This window comes from Schistocerca serialis, chromosome 7 (genome assembly GCF_023864345.2).
Source record: "Schistocerca serialis cubense isolate TAMUIC-IGC-003099 chromosome 7, iqSchSeri2.2, whole genome shotgun sequence".
NCBI classification, from domain to species: Eukaryota; Metazoa; Arthropoda; class Insecta; order Orthoptera; family Acrididae; genus Schistocerca; species Schistocerca serialis.
In genome coordinates this window covers 582,123,278-582,138,108 of record NC_064644.1, presented here as the reverse complement: position 1 = coordinate 582,138,108, position 14,831 = coordinate 582,123,278, and the positions used below count along the sequence as shown (strand labels likewise).

Below are 14,831 nucleotides of genomic sequence, written 5' to 3'. Positions count from 1 at the left end.
ATGTGACCGTGGCGGAAACGGTAAAAAGACGAACTAAGAAACAGCTGTTCTGATTCAAGGGGCCAAATAAATTAATCCTAGATTTTAAATGAACTCTTGTAAATATTAGTACGTAAGTCAACTTGTAAACACAGTGTAATGTTATGAAGTGAGAATTTCACCGAATACAACGTTCACGTAGACGCTCTCACCACAGCGCAAGTGAATTTGTAAAGTTCGCCGATTTTCAGTGGCGGTATTCTACTGCACAATACATGTGAAAAAGTTCATCGATGTGTGCGCCGATTCATAATCCGTGTCATTCCACACATGCAGTTGCAGCGATAGCTATCACTTACCTGTGAATCCGTAACTGAATAGTGGACAGGAAAGATGTGAGGCAGCTTCAGTGGCAGCGACTTCCTCCAGCAATTTAAAAATCACAAAGCCACCATCTGACGAACAAAAGCGACGCACGGCACATCAAACGCGATATCAGTGCTCCGCTTTCGGTAACGTGCGCGCGCAGACTGAATTGTAAGACCTTTCGCAACAGTGAAGGCCGAAAGCCACAGTGCGACGAAATAATACAAGCGTTCAACCGCCAACAGCTGTTGCTGTGCGCTACACCCTGTAGCAAAAACATTGTCACCCAGTTCTCAAAACATTTTTATATATACCATGAACATTCTGAGAGACTCTAAGAAAGAGAAATTAGTGTAATTAGTCCAGTGACTGATCATTCACAGAAATAAGTCACAAGGTCACCACAGAACACTGTTGAAATGCAAACTATAACGAAAGGTCACGATTCAAATGAAAATAAGCACACGATAAAACGTCAAAGGATCCGATCCTTTCTATATCCCATCCCACATTTATATAAAATTAGTTTTGTAAGCTGTTCTAATATAAGATATTTATCTGTTTCATATGTGAAATAATTCGGAGAGCCACTCTCGAGCCCCTAAAGTGAAAGATACGGACTTCCTTGTCGAAGCCATCAGCAGTGGCTGCTCTAAAATCCAAGTCTATTTAAAAAAGTGTATGCGTGACGGAAATAAATGCATAATTAAATGTGACCCAGCTAATGAAGCTCGACAAAACGACAAAGTAATAAACTGATAAGACGATGAAAATATAATGAATACCATCTAAAAAAGTTATGTACTATTTGTAATTGTCAAATTGCTTTTTCCAAGACGAAAGATGAAGCGTGATACTTTTTCTTTTCTTGTAACATTTGTAAATATGTATACCTGTAGCTTTAATTTTAATAATCAACAAGAAAGGCCGAAACCATACAAAGACTGAAAGAAATACGGAACAAATTCACACTGACCAACGGTCACTAATTGCAAATTATAACGTCATTGCTTTTATTATAGAATGAATATGAAATGAAAATTTTTTTTTATAACCTGAATGCTACATCCGAAACTTACAAATATTTGAAGCCATTTTGACTATTTTCCGATCGTAACTGTCTCAAGAAATATGTAAAGGTTTTTTAAATTACCGCTACCAGTCACAAACTTTGTCAACTATTGCATTACTTATTCGTTTAGCGACATGTTTCGAGGGTTATACCTCATCTGGAGGCTAAATGGCAGAGTTGTTTTTGTAATGCCATTTAGCCTGAAGATGAGGTATACCCTCGAAACACGTCGCTAAAGAAATAAGTAATTTTAAAAAAACTTTACAAATTACCAATATTCCAATGGGTATGAGGATGAAAATACTGCCTTCGGTATTCCTTCCCTCCTCATGGGAGGCAGTGTAATATTGGTAATTTTCGCCTCACAAACATTAGTATACGCTCAATAGTAGACGCTTATGGCCTGAAGTTATCGAAGAATTGTAATGTAAAAGAAATGAACCGTCGCATAGCAGCGACAGAATCTATAACTCTTTATCTTTGCCGCTCCTGCGCGGCGGCTGTAAATCTCTCTGTATACGTATCGATCAATGATATAAAAAGAATTCTGTTGTTTCAAGACAAATGAGGCCTTGAGCGCGTCACCTTTTACTATTTCTATTCCGTCAAAGGCGGACGAGGACTTGCTGCGTTCGGCAATCTGTATTTTACAATTCGTGCAAAATAGTCTGTAAATGTGCTAATTGTGTTATCAATCAGAAAATATGTAGTTTTATGTAATTAATTACGAGCAGGCTCCATCAAGACGACATTAATCTCAAGTATTGCCTGTGATGTGCAAAGCTTTTGTTAATACTCGCCAGCTATTGTAACTGTAATATAAAAAGGTACGTAGCATTAAAAAAACGTGTGTTATGTATGAAGAGTACTTATGTAGATAAATTATCCTTAAGTATGTCCATCTCCTCATTACTTGAATGTTAATCATTTTGTATCAGGTTTTCTTCAGAAAGTACGATCATGCTGATGGACCGAACGCAGCCTTGAGGCAGGAGGAACATTATCGTTTTCCTATCATTTCTGAAACAGTCCTTTTCAATTGTGTAGTGTTGATTTCTATTAAAGTCAGTAAATCTTTTGGTCCCTTAGTGTCGATCCGGGTATGACTACAACGCGGCCATGAAAACGCGCGGAAATGATAATGTTGCTTCCTACCTGTGATGTCACCGCCAGACACCACACTTGCTAGGTGGTAGCCTTTAAATCGGCCGCGGTCCGTTAGTATACATCGGACCCGCGTGTCGGCACTATCAGTGATTGCAGACCGAGCGCCGCCACACGCCAGGTCTAGAGAGACTTCCTAGCACTCGCCCGAGTTGTACAGCCGACTTTGCTAGCGATGGTTCACTGACAAATTACGCTCTCATTTGCCGAGACGATAGTTAGCATAGCCTTCAGCTACGTCATTTGCTACGACCTAGCAAGGCGCCATTACCAGTTACTATTGATACTGTAAAACACATACCGTCAAGAGCGATGTTCACCATTTATGGATTAAAGTTAAGTATTCCACAGCTACGTCCTTTTTTGCTAGTCTCATTTCCTTGACCTGTTCCAGACCTCACGCCAGCCTGCGTGAGCTGAAACGCGTGCCTCTCGGCTTCCTCTCATAGTGGGTTGGCTCTCTTGCCAATCCACAACACTACCAATCTCAAATAAATTAATCTGCTGCTCCATGACCAAAGAGTGTCAGGTATTTAGTGGCATGTTACTTAAGATAATTCAATCAATCTCTGATTGTCTCGCCACGTAACACAGAAAACATCATTTTATCTGCAACACTACAGTGGGGATCATTTAATCAACAACTTAAGATATGCGAATGACATAACTCTTGTAGTAGGCAATAGAGAAGACATTAAAAGCGAGCTGTAAAAAAAAAAAAAATAAGAAAGGACATTCAGTACATTGGCATAAGGTTAAATTTGAAGAAAACAAAATTTTTTAATACAGGAATGAAGACTAATCACGTGACATACGGGGAAATTATTGATGAAGTCGATAAATACATGTATGTTTAGGATCTAAGATGGCAACTGAAGGATGAAGAAAAGGTCACAACTTGAAAAAGCCGTTACGATTAAATTGGGCGAGTTGCTAAAGAAACGAAACTATCATTAACGACCGAATTAAATATGACTGCAACTTTGATCTTTCTCGTAGTTTTCTACGTGCTGACAATAAAAAAAATGAATTGCAAGAAAATCGATTCTTTGGAAAAGCAGGTGTGGATTGAAAAATTTTAAAAATGTTGTCCTATAAAAAATGAAACTGAAAATATCTTTGGAGGCGAAACTACTAGATATTAAATGAAGATACCATAAGAATATGATGAGAGTAAGGGACTCAATATGGAATTACGTAACGTTCTGAAAAACAGACTGTCAACGATGAAGAGGACAACCAAGAATAAATAACATGTACTGCGGTCACCACAGGAAAGAGCGGCGTGGCCCTGGGAGATATGAAGAACAAACCAGCGCCCACGAGTGCATGGGAGGACGTTGTCGCCCATGCACCAGGAACAGGGGACAACCTTGTGGGTCACAACGCACCTGGGAAGAGAATTCTGTGAACTCTCCTCGGCATCTGAGCTCGTTTACGTTCCAGGGCTGTGACGCTCTGGCCACTGAGAATTGCCACAGGTATTGCGCCAGTTAAACTCTCCCTAATTCTTTTTATCAATCTGTCTGGCTGTCCGTCTTTTAGGACCCCTTTTTCTCTGGAACAGGTTGGCGTATCAAGTTCAGATTTATGTCACATACTGAACTCAATCCTCCCTTGTCGGGTAGACCCCTCGCCTGGTGCAGGTCTTTCGATTTGACGCCACTTCGGCGACTTGCGTATCGATTATGACAACACAATACCCAGTCCCTGAGCAGAGAAAATCTCCGACCTAGCCGGGAATCGAACCCGGGCCCTTAGGATTGACAGTCTGTCGCGCTGACCACTTTTTTTTAATCATTTTGTTCGTTTTCGTTCGTTGTATCTGCTCGGGGCGGACGTCGTAAGACATCCGTTTAAGTTCGTTGTTGATCGATTAACTCAGTTTTTTTATTACAGAGGGCAGCTAACCCTCTGACCGAACACGCTGAGCTACCGTGCCGGCTGCGACTCAGCTACCGGCGGCGGACTGTCGGTGTAAAATTTTAGTTCTCAAGTCAATGCAATCAACAGATTCGGTCATTTACGTCACATATTTCGATACTCGAAAACTCACTCATCAAAACCTATAGCAGGGTAGTTCCCGATAACCTTGAACCATGAAATTCAGCAAGAAGCCATGTCTGACAGTACAAGTCAAGTCAAAATTCTGAAACTTATTAAATTGTGATTACATTCCATCAAAAATGTCTTTTGCCATTTGAGTATACATTGCATTCATCACCTGTCAAAAGCATATAGACGAACATTACTACATGCAAACATATAATGTAAGGTGTAGTTATGTTTTTGTAAGTACTCAGAAATGTTTTATTAAATCTTCTCTCTTTAGGTATATAAACTGAAGCACCCTCCTGGCTTTCTTTTTTACACTCCTGGAAATTGAAATAAGAACACCGTGAATTCATTGTCCCAGGAAGGGGAAACTTTATTGACACATTCCTGGGGTCAGATACATCACATGATCACACTGACAGAACCACAGGCACATAGACACAGGCAACAGAGCATGCACAATGTCGCCACTAGTACAGTGTATATCCATCTTTCGCAGCAATGCAGGCTGCTATTCTCCCATGGAGACGATCGTAGAGATGCTGGATGTAGTCCTGTGGAACGGCTTGCCATGCCATTTCCACCTGGCGCCTCAGTTGGACCAGCGTTCGTGCTGGACGTGCAGACCGCGTGAGACGACGCTTCATCCAGTCCCAAACATGCTCAATGGGGGACAGATCCGGAGATCTTGCTGGCCAGGTTAGTTGACTTACACCTTCTAGAGCACGTTGGGTGGCACGGGATACATGCGGACGTGCATTGTCCTGTTGGAACAGCAAGTTCCCTTGCCGGTCTAGGAATGGTAGAACGATGGGTTCGATGACGGTTTGGATGTACCGTGCACTATTCAGTGTCCCCTCGACGATCACCAGTGGTGTACGGCCAGTGTAGGAGATCGCTCCCCACACCATGATGCCGGGTGTTGGCCCTGTGTGCCTCAGTCGTATGCAGTCCTGATTGTGGCGCTCACCTGCACGGCGCCAAACACGCATACGACCATCATTGGCACCAAGGCAGAAGCGACTCTCATCGCTGAAGACGACACGTCTCCATTCGTCCCTCCATTCACGCCTGTCGCGACACCACTGGAGGCGGGCTGCACGATGTTGGGGCGTGAGCGGAAGACGGTCTAACGGTGTGCGGGACCGTAGCCCAGCTTCATGGAGACGGTTGTGAATGGTCCTCGCCGATACCCCAGGAGCAACAGTGTCCCTAATTTGCTGGGAAGTGGCGGTGCGGTCCCCTACGGCACTGCGTAGGATCCTACGGTCTTGGCGTGCATCCGTGCGTCGCTGCGGTCCGGTCCCAGGTCGACGGGCACGTGCACCTTCCGCCGACCACTGGCGACAACATCGATGTACTGTGGAGACCTCACGCCCCACGTGTTGAGCAATTCGGCGGTACGTCCACCCGGCCTCCCGCTGCCCACTATACGCCCTCGCTCAAAGTCCGTCAACTGCACATACGGTTCACGTCCACGCTGTCGCGGCATGCTACCAGTGTTAAAGACTGCGATGGAGCTCCGTATGCCACGGCAAACTGGATGACACTGACGGCGGCGGTGCACAAATGCTGCGCAGCTAGCGCCATTCGACGGCCAACACCGCGGTTCCTGGTGTGTCCGCTGTGCCGTGCGTGTGATCATTGCTTGTACAGCCCTCTCGCAGTGTCCGGAGCAAGTATGGTGGGTCTGACACACCGGTGTCAATGTGTTCTTTTTTCCATTTCCGGGAGTGTATATGTTCGGGCTACTCTGACGAACTAATGTAGAGATTTTGATATGATCTTGCAATTCCTGGGATCAGTATTTTGCCACTATCGATATCGATAACAGGCAAAAACCACTGAGATTCTCGATTCCCAGAGTGGATGAACTACATATATAAATAATTAAGTTTCTACTGCACGGCCATTTCTTTACAAGTGTTCTTACTCCAATAAATTAGAAGTCACAAATCAGCTGCGCTCTGTTGGCACAGTTTCGATGCACGACCATTATTACTAGATGTGTCCAGTGATTACACATGCTAACCTCAGTTCACTCTTTCACTCACAGACAGTAAAAAATAATTCAAACGCGAGGTTTCTCCTGGATTGTTCGTTGACGGCGGGAACTTAGACTCTAATCTTCCTTCTTCTGAATAACTATTGCAATCTCCATCCTTTGGAACCTGCTCACAGTATTTGTCTCTTGGTCTCCCTCTACAATTGCCTCCTCCCTCCCTCCAACACACGTCCAACCGATACTATAATGATGATTCCTTGATGTCTCAGAAAGCGTCCTATCAACGGATCCCTTCCTTTGATCAAGGTATTGTAGAAATTTGTTTTCTTCCCAGTTCTATTAAGCAGATCCTCATTAGTTAAGCGATCTAATTATTTAATGTTTGCATTTTTATGCAGCACCGTATTTCAGAGGGTTCTACTGTCCTGTTTAGCCAACTGCTCACCGTCCATGTTTAATACATGGCACAAACCTTCAAAAACGACTGCGTTACACATAAACGTGCGACGGCATTCTGGAAAGCAGGTCCTCTGTATTTTTATATGAAAACTCTTAAAGGTGAAAGAAAAACCTTATTAACATTCTACGAGGAGCGTTCAGTGTTGTCACATTCTTTTTCTCGGCCAGTTTCGGTTGAAAAAGTGTGGAATTAGTTGAGGGACATCGTGAAATATTCCCGTTTCAGTCCCTATAATTTCGTGAAGTTGCGACAGGTGAGGGCGCCGTACGTAGCCTTCAAAATGGCCGCCGAAACGGAGATGGTCTCCAAGCAGAAAGGTGACCCTGAGTTTCTTTTAGGAGAAAAACGGAGCATCTCAGGTATTCATAGGCGCTTGCATCATGTCTACGGAGACCTGGCAGTTAACAAAAGCACGGTGACTCACTGAGCGAAGAGTCTGTCATCATCGCAACGAGATCTCGTAAATCTGTCCTATCTTCCGCGTGCCGGTCGGCCGCACACAACTGTGACGTCATCCTACAATTTTGGAACGCGTAGACACTCTCTTTCGAATTTCTCCTTTTCCGCGACAGTGCAAGGCCTCACACAAGTCTGCGCACCTGAGAGGAGCTGACAAAACGTCGCTGGACTGCCCATACTCGTCTACCGTACAGCCCGGATCTCGCAACTTCTGACTTCCATTTGTTTGGCCCGATGAAGGAGGCATTCCGCGGGGAGCAGTAGCTGGACGATGTGGAGGTTACTGAAGCAGCGAGGCGTTGGCTCGCACACCGGCCTGTAGAGTGGTGACACGCTAGCAGACTGGCCCTCCCAGCAACATGGTAAGGCCGCCGTACTGAGCGGGGTTATGCTGAAAAATGGAGTTTTGCAGCCAAAAAAGTGGGAGATATTATGGTGTATTGGAGTCCTAAATAAAACCAATCTGCTTTCAGAAAAAAAAAAATGTGTTACCTTACTTACTGAACACCCAACGTATTACTGATGGCAAGTAAGTGGCAATGGGCAAAGAGCGCCTTGAAATTAAATAGAACAGAACATATGCACACACACACACACACGACTCACAATGAAACTTTCTGGCAGATTAAAACTGTGTGCCGGACCGAGACTCGAACTCGGGACCTTTGCCTTTCGCGGGAAAGTGCTCTATCAACTGAGCTACCCAAGCACGACTCAACGGCCCGTCCTCACAGCTTTACTTCAGCTAGTACCTCGCCTCCCACCTTCCAAACTTTACAGAAGCTTTACAGTTTTTATCTGCTACAATGTTTCATAACAGTGCACACTCCGCTGCAGAGTGAAAATCTCATTCTGGAAACATCCCCCAGGCTGTGGCTAAGCCATGTCTCCGCAATATCCTTTCTTTCAAGAGTGCTAGTTCAGCAGGGTTCGCAGGAGAGCTTCTGTAAAGTTTGGAAGGTAGGAGGCGAGGTACAGGCAGAAGTAAAGCTGTGAGGACTGGGCGTGAGTCTTGCTTGGGTAGCTCAGTTGGTGGAGCACATGCCCGCGAAAGGCAAAGGTCCCGAGTTCGAGTCTCAGTCCGGCACACAGTTGTAATCTGCCAGGAAGTTTCGTATCAGCGTACACTCCGCTGCAGAGTGAAAATCTCATTCTGGAGGTGATATCAGGTTGCCGCGGTGGCATCGACCGACATTGGCTGCTACCGGATGCATACCCGGTCTCGCTTTACAGCTGGCTAAATACGAGGGGCGTTCAGAAAGTAAGCTCCGATCGGTCGCGAAATGGAAACGACTATGAAAATCTGATAAAGCTTTGCACAGATGTGTTGGGTAGTGTCTCTAGTATAACCCCAGTTAGCATCACGTCGCTCTTCTCATTTCTGAGCTCGCAGTGAGTGCGTAAAGATGTCTAGAAAATAGTGTCTGCCGCCAAGTACGAGGGCCTGGTGAGAAATTTCGCCTGAAGCTATGCAGCTAACATTACATAACTGTCGTGCTGTTTCGTCTTCACGACAATTCTCAGCCGCATTCTGCAGGGGCAATGAAGGTGCTCCTGCATCGTTTTCAAATGGAAATGTTAGATTACCCACAATACAGTCCGCAATTGTCTCCCCCTGAGTTTCATCTCTGGTCACATGAACCGCTGTCTTTGAAGACAACATTTTGACACAGACAACGAGGTGTAGGCCAGCGTGGAGAATTGGCGGAAAGCACTGGCGGCTTCCTTCTATGATGAGGCTATTGAAAAGTTGGTACAACGCTATGACAAAAGTCTAAGTCAGAACGGCGACTACGTAGAGAAGTAGCTGAAAGGTGTAGCTAATTGTTACAAGTAAAACATTTCTGATGTTCACTGTGGTTTCAATTTGGCAATCAGTAGGAGCTTACTTTCTGAACAGGCCTCGTACCTTGTGTTCTTTAGCTTAGGCGCCGGGCTATCGGGAAATCTGCTTTCCTCCCGCCAAACGGATAAAACTGGCGCCATTTATGATGCACCAAGACTATGGAATCTGCTGCCCGGCACTTATTTGCAGCACAAGTGTTAGTTCAAATTAACGTGGCGCTGATGTGAGTACCAGTGGTTCCTGCATCAAACCACTATTTCATTAATATGTTTTAAGTGCCATACCTTTCGGACGAAACATTGTCAGAGATAGACATCTAGTGGTACACTGACGTACTTCTACGAATGTAATGCAATGTAGAGATTCTTATAACGTTGAAAGCAAAACTCTGTGTGGAGATAGCCCTACGTAACTGTACGAAATTGTGACACGTGTTTGTTTATTTTTTTTATTTTTTAAGGATACAATTGACAGTGACAATAAGCATATCTACGGTTACTATAAAGAAAATTTAGTTTTTTTTACTGCTGCTTCTATGAGTGGTCTCCAAATGAAACTACTAAGCCCGTATGTACTTTTCATATGTTTCTTAATTGCGGCATGTAACCAGGCGGTTTGTAATGTAACTACACTACCGGCCATTATAATTTCTACACCACGAAGATGACGTGCTACAGACGCGAAATTTAAACGACAGGAAGAAGAAGTTGAGATATGCAAATGATTAGCTTTTCAGAGCATTCACACCAGGGTGGTGCCGGTGGTGACACCTACAAAGTGCTGACATGAGGAAAGTTTCCAACCGATTTCTCAAACAGCAGCTGACCGGCGTTGCCTGGTGAAACGTTGTTGTGATGCCTCGTGTAAGGAGGAGAAATGCGTACCATCACGTTTCCGACTTTCATAAAGGTCGGATTGCAGCATATCGCGATTGCGGTTTATCGTATCGCGACATTGCTGCTCGCGTTGTTAGAGATCCAATGACTGTTAGCAGAATATGGAATCGGTGGCTTCAGGAGGATAATACGGAACGCCGCGCTGGATCCCAATGGCATAGTATCACTAGCAGTCGAGATGACAGGCATCTTATCCGCATTGCTGTAACGGATCGTGCAGCCACGTCTCGATCCCTGAGTCAACAGATGGGGACGTTTGCAAGACAACAACCATCTGCACGAAAAGTTCGACGACGTTTGCAGCAGCATGGACTATCAGTTCAGAGACCATGGCTGTGGTTACTCTTGACGCTTCATCACAGACAGGAGCGCCTGCGATGGTGTACTCAATGACGAACCTGGTACACGAATAGCAAAACGTAATTTTTTCGGATGAATCCAGGTCCTGTTTACAGCATCATGATGGTCGCATCCGTGTTTGGCGATATCGCGATGAACGCACGTTGGATGCGTGTATTCGCCATAGCCATAATGGCGTATCACCTGGCGTGATGCTATGGGGTACCATTGGTTACACGTCTCGGTCACCTTTTGTTAGCCTTGACGGCACTTTGAAAAATGGACGTTACATTTTAGATGGGTTACGACCCGTGGCTCTACCCTTCATTCGATCCTACATTTCAAAGGGATAATTCACGACCGTAGGTCGTGTACGGGCCTTTCTGGATGCAGAAAATGTTCGACTGTTGCCCTGTGTAATATTTATGGCTTATTCAGCCATCATATTACGCTCCAGGAAGCTATTCCCAGGGCAGTGGAGATGCAAGAAGCATAGAGATGACGCAATGTGGGATGAGGTACCGGTGACAGATGCTAGACTCGGTACCATTCCCGTGAGAAAGACCGCCTGCATGACGCTGCTGCTCTGTGATTGGCTGCTGTGTTCGGCGGTAGGGTGCCAAAACGTTAAACCTTACTTGCTATTATTTATTAAACCTGTCATCCAAATTACTTCATTTTTTTAAATAAACATCTCTCAACAGCCAGCTATCAATCAGTCATATCAAAATTATTAAAATCAAAATATTACTAAAACAAAAGACTGACGATATTACTGCCGATGCGCTTCGGTGGCGTTCGGGTCACGCCTTGCTGGCATGGCGCGCGAAGTGTCTCGGGCAGTTCGGCTCTCCAGTTCTGACGGTTCCAGTACACATGTCGTCTATGGCAAGATGTATTTCATGTTATTTTAGCCAGATATAATGACTTTGGAAAGATATATTCAATACGTTGTGATCAAGAATAGTTTCTCGTGTCTATATCAATAAAAACGCGAGTGGCACCCCAAATGAGTTATAGTTTATTCGTAGCAGCAGTCCTTGCGAAGTTAATTTCAGCCTCAAGAAAGAGAATCCACGACCTGCGTGCTGTTTTCTGCGCTGGGGACATCATCATCATGAAGAGAGCAGGTTAGTGAAGTGTACAAGAACTTATGTATTCCACACAGGGCAGTGGAAACAACTAGGCACCTCATGTGTACTGCAAGCACAGTACAAATGTGCTCAGTCACACGTCATCTGCAGTAATGCAGAGGAGGTAAAGAAGGATGAAAGTATTAACACTATCTAACTTTTATTACTTTTTCTTGCCGTACCTGACCAGCACATTCTCCAGATCTCTTAACAATTGAAACGTCTGGTCAATGGTGGCCGAGCAACTGGATCGTCACAATACGCCAGACACTAGTCTTGATGAATTGTGTTATCGTGTTGAAGCTGCATGGGCAGCTGTACCTGTACACGCCATCCAAGCTCTGTTTGACTCAATGCCCAGGCGTATCAAGGCCGTTATTACGGCTATAGGTAGTTGGTTGTTCTGGGTACTAATTCCTCAGGATCTATGCACCCAAATTGCGTGAAAATGTAATCACATGTCAGTTCTAGTATAATATATATGTGTCCAATGAATACCCGTTTATTATCTGCATTTCTTCTTGGTGTAGCAATTTTAATGGCCAGTAGTGTGTATCAGTGCATGAAAGACAGCATGCTACTGTCGTGTTTCGAATTCATAGAGTTCATCCACACATGGAACACGCTGTCCATCATGATAATGCCTGAACACACACATCGGCAGCAATCTGATGTCTTGGGTTGACTCTCATCATTGATCCTGCATACAGTGTTGATTTGGCTCCATCAAATTTTCATCCGTGTCCAACTTTAGGGACACGTTTGAAGACTTCACTTTGCTATGAAGCAGTGCAACTCTGCCAACAGAGTCAAACATTCTACATCAACAGTATTAACAAACTGGTCTCTCGTTGGCAGATATGTGACTGTATTAAAAAATAAGTATGTAGACATGAAGAACAATGATGTAGAACATTTAGGTTAACTTAAAAAGCTTTAAGAATTTCCACATAAAAAATTGGGGGCATTATTCTTCAGCACAGCCTTGTATTTAACGATTGCTGTCTCAATATAAATTATACATTACCGTGTAAGTATACGTGTGTATTTTTAATGGTTTTCGTTCATTTCTTTCTCAGTTCAGCAGCACAATGACATATCCGATGCAATGCCTCATACATTTGAGCAGCAGCAGCAACAACACCAAAAATCAAGTTAGCGTGTAAAGAAGCTCACTGATGCAGCTCCCGATACACTGGAGTAGAAATTAGGTCATTATGTGGAACCGTTTCCAGAATCTGAGTTTCGGCTACCACTAAGTCAGCACACAGACTGACTTCCTGATGCTGTGGGCTGGACACAGAATTCATTCCAATGATTGCACCACTCATCCATCCTCTCCTAAGTCGTTGCAGTGCCATTGTTCAACAATAATAATTAGCTGACAATGGATCGAAATGTGTTAATGTTGGTATAGCACCTGACATAGACTTCGAAGTTATAGTAGAAGTAGAGAATGTCCGGCAAGGTACAAAGCTGCAAATCAGTGATATGGAGTGGGATCATCTGTGCAACAATCTGAAATACATCGAGGATTGCATGACACCCGAGCGCAATTCATTCCCTCGAACATAAATATCTTCGATTGCCACAAGGCATCCATCATCAACTTGTTTGGGGGTCATATGTTGACAAGATTTAATTCATCAAGGACTAGTGAAAATGCTTGGCCTCCGTGGCACAATATAGATCGCTATGGACACAGTCATTCTATGACGAAAGTATGATAACTGCTCTTCAATGATACTGGCAAGTGTCTCTTGGAACATGAAGTTCACAATGAAGAGGATAAATTAAATGTGTTTTTCTGTGTGTGTGTGTGTGTGTGTTTTCGTAAATAGCAGACCTATCTATAGCGCACATACTCACACACACGTCATCGTGAACTTTATTTTCCCTGCTGGTAAAAGCTCTTGTCCTGTAGGAGTAACCAGGTTTTCGCTGCATGACTCACACTCTCCTCATCTTCAAAGTCGCCGACAACTGTAAAGCGAATTTTCGAATTGTGATGCGCCGGCCGGCACGAATAATGGTATCCGCACGATTCAGCCTGTCTGGAGCAGTGGCTGTGACAGGACGTCCCGAGCGTGGCTGGTCATGGAGCTCTGTTTCTGCGTTTCCTCAGGCTGTAGCTTTCTCTACCCGTCGCCCAACTGTACTCCTATCAACTGCAGCATCGCCATACACTGAACACAAACGTTTACGGATGTTCACAACGGTTTCTTTTTCTGGACACAAGAATCCAATAACAGCGCGCTGCTTGTAACGTGAGTCGTATGTAGACGCCATTTTGACGCTGTACTACGGCTCTGCCAGCGTTGCCAACCCCAGGAGATAAAATTATGGCATTTTGTATTTAAAATTATCGTTTTTTATCTAAAATTATCGTATATTGATAATCTTAAAAAAACAAAAACAATAATGCTGATAATATGACGTACACAATATTTTTTTTCAATCGCGAATGGCAAATTCTAATGCTAAGTACTAAAAATACGTTCAGAACCAGATAAACTCGGAAGTGTCCAAAGCATCACAGATTTTATGCAAGGAAGATTCGCTAACCCCGGTCGAAAAGTAGCACTGTGTAAGTAATATAATTAAAAATAATAATATAATTAAACTCCTCCTAATAAACATCGTTGTCAAACTCAACATCGGCGAAATCCGCGTCACTATCCCGATGAGATTCCTGTAGCATAAATGTTCGATGTGTTCATTGATGCAATCATTGCACTGGTTGGTTCGAACTGTACACAATTCTTCACACGCTAGGGAGTGAGCATTACTGCGCTGACTGTACCCGAATGTAATTTATTTCTCAATGGTGTCTTCACTAGATTCATTTTTGAAAAGACCCGCTCACAATCAGCACTAGAATGTGGTAAAACTAATATATCTAGCACAAGGAACTCTTGGTTACCATGAAGGTCCCTAGCGTTCTTTATGAACACCCAAAATTCGTCCACTTCTTTAGACTGTAGATTTTCGGGAAATTCTGCATGAGGCAATGCTCTCCACTGATCATCAATCATTTGCATAAGCCTTTTGTCTTTT

At 43.9% G+C, this 14,831-nt stretch overlaps 1 long non-coding RNA gene across 1 annotated transcript in view; it reads right to left on the bottom strand.

Annotated features, from left to right (window-relative positions):
* LOC126412817 (uncharacterized) overlaps positions 1-482 on the bottom strand; it is a 389,281-nt gene extending 388,799 nt beyond the window's left edge. Inside the window, exon 1 of the long non-coding RNA XR_007575349.1 lies at positions 339-482. This is a non-coding gene — a long non-coding RNA (uncharacterized LOC126412817). The remainder of the gene's footprint in view (positions 1-338) is intronic.
* Between the last annotated feature and the right edge of the window lie 14,349 nt (positions 483-14,831).